Below are 7,085 nucleotides of genomic sequence, written 5' to 3' on the forward strand. Positions count from 1 at the left end.
TACAGTGCCATTGATACAGTGTTGGACATCTTTATCACTAGTGGGGGGTTTATGAATAGTTCACTGTTATCATTTATGTACCTTTTTTAACTATTAAAGAAAAATCCCTTGATATTTTATTAAAAAAAAGAATTTAAAAAAAAAGCTATATTTTTTTATATTCTATGAGGGGAGAGTTTTGATATTGAATTTGGCTAGCACTAAAAATGACTCCAATCTTTTGACATTTAATAAAGTTCTTTTCCACTCTTCTCAGGGCAGAATTATTGTAGTACTAACAGCTTAATGATTGCACTATGGTGGTGGTGATTTATTTTTTCCTACTCAACAATGAGAATAACTGAAAATCCATGGGCCTGTCTTAATTAATTTGCTGTATTGCTAAGCATAACCCGAGCATTAAGCCATTTAAACTTGAGCTTAAATGGCATCGCCCCTTTCTTTCTCCCTTCCACTAGGAAACATCTCTGAAAAGTATAGTATATTGACTTCTGTAAAACTGCCAAGTCTGCCCTTGTACTATACTTTCGCTCCTTTACATCTTTCCTGGTTTGCAAAATACTTAAGTTGCATCACGCTCTTATGCCCTTCTCCCCCCCTCCACCTTCCATCCCTTTTACCCCCTCACTGAGTTTCATTACCTTCATGCCATACACTCGGTTTTAGGTTTGCTTTCTGCTTTACAAAAGTCTGCAGTCTTCTTAACTTTTGATTCATCTTATGAAGTTGTGTTGTCAATGAAATTTCAAGTCCCCAGTATCTCTAGCTGTGATTGTTGACAGTGTGTCATGATCATTTCAAGGGGTATTCACACACTCTTTACTCTGGATCTTGCAAAAATGGATACAGTTATGATTTCCCATGGAAATTGAAATCTATTTAAGTAATTTAACTATATTAAACACTGTTTCACTGGTGAAGTGTCTCTGTTTTATTTTAGCTGCATCTGGCTAGCGAAGAGATCAGATGTAAGTTGTGTAGGAGATAGATACTGAATCTGCGAACAGAAACATCCAGTTCTTGACTAGCATGGCCCGTTGGGCCACACCGGTACTACGCAATACCCAGTTACAGAGCCCCAAGGGCTTGGCCACACGGCGAACGTCCCCTGGGTCCCTCTCGTGCACCCACTTGCCTTGAAGCGTTAGTCTCAGGGTAGCTGACAAAGCCTTGTTGCGGGACTGTGGTTAAATATATTGGTATAAATGAATAGCTTAATTTTGTGTGTGTGTGTCCTATTTTAAAAAAAAAGGTGTGTATTTTAAAAAGTGCATCACCTTTGCCAAAGAATTCCCCAGGTACCTCGATACTTGTCCTCTCAAGGACACCCGGAAGGAGGCAGCAGTGCTTGCCAATGCAACATTTTCAATCGTTACAGGTAAAAGTAACTGCTGCACGTAACTATACCAATTAACAGAAGCCTGAAGTATAACTGAGAAGCAAAAAGCCGCAGCTTTCAACTGACTTCTTTAGTTGAGGAGATACTACACAGGCAACTAAGAACTGAATGACTTACAATCTGTTATTTGTTAGGCGGGATTTTATAAGTGTTCTGAGAATATAGCAGCATTAACAAAAAGCCATGAAGTACTTAAAGTACCAGTCTTTAGGAAAGATGGTGAAGAACCATTTAATACTTTACATGTTCTCCTACATAATCATACAAACAGCAATTTAGGACATTATCTGATGTAAGCAATTTTTGAAAATACCTGGAGAAGGATACTCCCCAGGGAAGGGAAGCCAGCAGACTCCTGTGCTGTGCCCTCTCATTTAAATTGCCGTACACGCTGACTGGCTGAACTATTTTCCCTAAATACACCTTTTCCCATCCAGAAAGCATTTAAATCAGTTTTAAGGTGTTCAGCCACTTCTCCCCAACACAAAGCTGGCTACATCAAGTATCTGCCCGCACATAATAAGAATGATACATTTGGGACGCACCAAATTTCTTACGTGTGTGTCCTGCGCTACCAGTATCTCTGGCCTTGCTGTCCGTGCGTGGACAACGACTATGCCCAGAGGCAAATGTTTTCATTCTGTTAACCCTCCCGCCTGCTCCTCAGGGCACCATCACTTCCAGTTTGAAGTTTGGGGGCTGGCGGGGAGAGATAGCTTGGGATGCAGCCTGAAAAGGGCAGTTCGGCTGGTTTAAGCTGAAAAACTCCATTTCCATTCTCTTGATCCTCTCTGTCCCAGGCTTTTCAATTGAAGGAGCCAGAAGCACCTGGGCGGCATTGGCCAGGACCGAGAACACTGAATCTCAGGCAAGATGGGGGACGGCAGCAGCAACATTGTCCTGCCATCTGGCAGCCAGGTAGCTTACTGTAAAAAGCAGGGTCATATTTTTTAATTTCTGTCCCTGAGCACCTCACAGTCCCTGCCTGTCCTGCTCTGCCCTGGCACTTTGCTGGCAGTGCTGGCGACGAGGCCGTGCTGTTGGTGCCAGCCCTGCCGTCCCCCGTGGTCCCGCTGAAAGCCGGTGCGGAGGAGAGCGGGTGAGCAGGCGGTGGGCGCTAGGTGGGAATTACAGCAGGGGTGCAGCACGGCGGGAGCCTGGCCTCGACAAGCTCAGAGGCAACGCTGGAGCAGCACAGGTGCCATTTGAGTAAAAAGCTCCACAGGAGAACAGCGAGAGAGGGCGAGCTTCCCCTGTAGAAGCTGGGGCGAGCTGGCCCCAGAGATTTTTTTTTCTTTAAACACAGAATTTCAGATGCAAATAACTATTGCCATCTACTGGAAACAGACTTGTGTAGCCTTGGCCGAGCGCTGTTACCGCTGCTGCTGAGCAGTCCCACTGGATCAGGCTGAAAGCGACACAACCCCCCTTCCGTCATGGGGGGAGAGGAGAGCACGTCACAACCTAAAGGCAGCCGCTCCTTCCAAAGTAACTGATTATACACAAACTATCAAATGCAACTTATAGCTAAGCAAAAAATAATCACCCCAGGCTGTGTGTGTCACCATCCAACCCCCCCACCACCCTGGCAGCACAGCAGTCAAGGGTGCAACAGCACAAGACCCTACCATACCTGCTGCTCCTTCGAGGGTGCCCTTGAAAAGCTCCAGAGGAGGCCTCCCCATCTAATGGCAAACTTCTTCGTGCGTGGTGCAGCCCAGGGTCCAACAGGAGCCATAAAACACCTGTTCTGTGGCAGCCGAATCTGACACTGTGAACCTTGAGTCCCACCAAAGCCAGGACAAAGCTGTTACCAGCGACCCTGCCGTGCCGTCAGGACAATGGTTTCAGTTCCTTCCTTTACTGAGGGGATAAGAGCCGACTCTCCTGCTCTCACCACTCAGGTATGCTTGGTGCTCGCCTGTCCTTCAAGTGACTGTTGCCATTCAGTCTGAAACAAAATACAGGCTAATGGACATCCTACGTCTCCCGTTCACCTGCTCAGCAAGCAGCACAGCACAGCATCCCGGCCCAGCCATGCCTGGGGGATGGGGAGAGAACACCAGAAGAAAGAGAGCCACAGAGTGCCGTCTTGATGCTACACACCTCCTGCTAGGAAACACAGCTCACCTCAAGTTGCCCGTAGAACTAGAGAGATGCAGCGTGTGTCCTGAAAAGGGCAGGAAGAAGGCAGATTAGAGCTGGCTCTGGAGTTATTTATTGTCATGTTTCATGTTGAAAGCAGGCACCACAACTCCCCCAACTAGGCGAGTGCAGGAACACCCAGCTGATAGTCCTTCTCTCTTGCCCTCTCTTCTCATGGCATTTCTGCAGCAGCTTCAGTACAAGAGATGGCGCATGTTCTCCTTTGCTTTCAAGCTTTGCATGGTGCTTGACAACTAGGGCGTGTTCTTCAGCTCTGCGCAGTATACAGGTTAGTGGGCTAATCCTACAGTGTCACTCGCGTGTCCCTACTGCAAGCTGAGGTGGACGCCCAGGTTGGAGCTTTGCATGCCCTACCGGAGCCAGGTACCTGTATAGTGCCTATGCAGCCCCTGCTAAGTGTCCCTTAAACCTTCTGAACATGTACTTGTCCTCCACCTGTCTCAGGAGTCTTTGCCTCTGAGGAAGAAAGAAACGTTACCTGGGAAAACAAAGACTCCATAAATGCTCCAAGAGGTCTGAACGACTTTTGGATAGCTCTGTAAAGTCAGGAGAGCAAATGGGGGTGTACCAATTGACAGAAGTGCTCCATAAAGTTCATTAGCAAACAATTTGATCAATAAAACTGATGAACCACAATTTTGTTGAGTAAAAGAAGCTGGTACAGACACTGTGAGACCGTTTGGCCTTACCAAAATAAAGGGTACCTGGAATATCTGACCGGCTATGACTGGAACCGCACGTGCAGCCGGACGCTCCAGGGTTCCTCAGAGTCCTGTTGAGAGATCAGCTGGACTCCAGCTTGCCAACACAGGGCTGCAAGTGCCATTGCAGCAGACCCCCTACTGCTGCCCTTCTCCTCAATTACCTCCAATCAGGGAAAACCCCTCCTGTAACACATCCCCTTAGATTAACACCAATTCAGCAAGCATGGATTTTTGCAAGCCATTAACACATATCTAGAATGCTATTTATTCTGACAAAAAGCCGATTCGAAATAGCATGGGTTTAGTGTTTGCAAATGTTAATGGGCTTCTTTTTTCAATACAACCCACGAAAGCAAAAAACAATCATACCATAGTACTTGCAGTGGAAATGGGGAATGAAAGGTAATATCCCTAAACAGATGCTCCTCAGTCCTTTGATGAAGAGACTATCAATATATTAAAGAATCCACAGTGAATGTCAAGTAATCATGATGTCTGCAAAGGAAACCGGTTTCCATCATCATCTAGTTCTCTGCTAGCTTTGATATAGCTAAAAGTCAATCCAAGTAACACACACATACATTCCCTCATAGAAGGCTGCATTCTTTTCTGCACCTCTCTCTCCCTCTCTCTCTTGATATATTCTTATATATGTTATACACGTGTGTGTGTCAGTCTTCCATGAAGCAGTGTGAAAGGAGAAGGGTCTACACATTTTCCAGGGTCTGAAAAGTTATTTCCTAGCAAAATCTGACAATTCGCAAATGAAACAAGTTCTTATCCCCAGCTATTGGCCCAGACATTGAATACAAGAGAGCAGACCACTATGAAAAACCTCAGATATTAAAGAAAAATACGCAAGGAAGAATGTGATTAAATCTCTAGAAGCTCACATAGGGGACTCTGAGGTAATCAAACCTCAAACAGCATTATATATACCGTGTAGAAGTCAGTCAAACTTTTGGCCATCCCTTCCTGAAAGTGAATGTAAACAGTGACACTATTCAAAGAAAAATATGGTACTGTGGGCGTTGGATGGACCCATTCCAACCTGAAAGAGAGCTTAGTTTATAAATACAGCATGAAGTGGGCTCTGCTTCTATAAATCCCACAGAAAAATCAAGCGACTATGAATGGCCCTGTGCAATTCAAACTAAAATAAGGCATGTTGTTCAAGAGAGTAGTCATCTTCCGTCAAGTTCCTCTTCACAAGTCTAATAACTCAAGTATCTGGTAAAATCAGCAGGGGAGCACCTACTATTTCTCTGAATGCTGAGTTTGTACAAGCAAATGGGAAACCCTGGGAATTTTCAGTGAATTTTCACCTCCAGCTTGGCCTGGTGTGTCTTGTTTCTCATCTCACACAAAATTTCAGCAGGTTCTAATATTATAGTCAAACTAAAGTAATACGTTCAAACACCATGTTTTTAGCACCTAGTAATATCAGGTAATGAAGAACAGTCATGCTCATTAACTTTTCATTGTGAAATGGGATTTTTATCAGTGCCATAAAAACAACCAAACAAAACCCCAACTGTCTTCTATTACACTGACAGTTGCATTTGTTCATTATACCTGCTAATCAGCAATTAGTTTAACGCCAGCATAACTGGAATGGAATAATGGCTCCAGATGCTATGACAAAGGACGTTTTAATTCCTTAAAAATGCATCTTTAGGAATAGCAGGGAGGGAAGATGTCTCAGAGAAAACAAGATTCTCTGCCAACATATAAACTCAAGAAATGATGCAACAGAAAATTCTTCACATGCACAACAGCCCGAGTTAAAAACGAAGCAGTACTTCAGGCATTCATAACAGCTTCCCTGCTTATCAATGGAGGTGAAGTGAAAAGATAGGTATGAGGACTCTTCTAGACTTTATAAGCAAGATAAAACCTGTTTTTACACTTAAAACATTAATAGCTATATTTTTCAGTCATTGACTTAAAATGGTAAAGGACTGCTTTTCACCTTTTCTGGTGTCCAGAGTTCAGAAAGGTGCACTGAATGCTAATACTAGCAAACTTCTCAGTGCTAACAAAGGCTGTTTTCTGTTCTTCTGGATTTTTAAAATATTTGTGGTGTAAACATGTCCTAAAATTCTTGTATGCTTCAATCCAGTCCTCCTCTCTATCTTTTCCCCATATTCTGGATTCCCATCACAAAAGCAGACTGTGTTCATGAATGCATTCTTCTTCTCTGTCTCAAAGTGGGGAGGGAAGAGAACCAACTGCAAAGCACATCACCTCCAACACCAATCTTTGAGGCTGCACACCAAGGTATCTTCAAGGTCTTGATCTCAGACATCAGTCTGAGAAACACATTATGAGGAATATAATACATATTGCTCCTGTTCACTTCAGATTACAATGTCATTCTCTAATTCTTCTTGGTTGTATTATGCATAATTTTCTTGACTAATACCACCTATTTAAAAAGAAAATAAAATATCTAGCTCCTTTCTTCTTGGTCATAATCTGACACTAAATAACTTACTGAAACCCTAACATTTTGGTATGAAGTGCCCAAAGAAATTTGCCTGGAGCAACACTTCATAGCACAGCAAAGCTCTGCCAATCCCCAAATCCAACAGAACATGCAACATGGCAACCTCCCTGCCATTAAGGCTAGCTTCCCTCCCCCCCCGCATTTCAGTGAACCCTTACATTATTCCAGTCACATATAAAAATCTCTCTATATCTATCTATTTGTACATTATGAAACATCACAAATAACTATCGTATAATTGTAAAAAAACTCAGTGTAACTGATGGTAGTAGTATATGGTTGCTATTCTAAGCGTTTGAGGTTTGCT

Source organism: Ciconia boyciana, chromosome 10, assembly GCF_034638445.1.
Source record: "Ciconia boyciana chromosome 10, ASM3463844v1, whole genome shotgun sequence".
NCBI lineage: Eukaryota > Metazoa > Chordata > Aves > Ciconiiformes > Ciconiidae > Ciconia > Ciconia boyciana.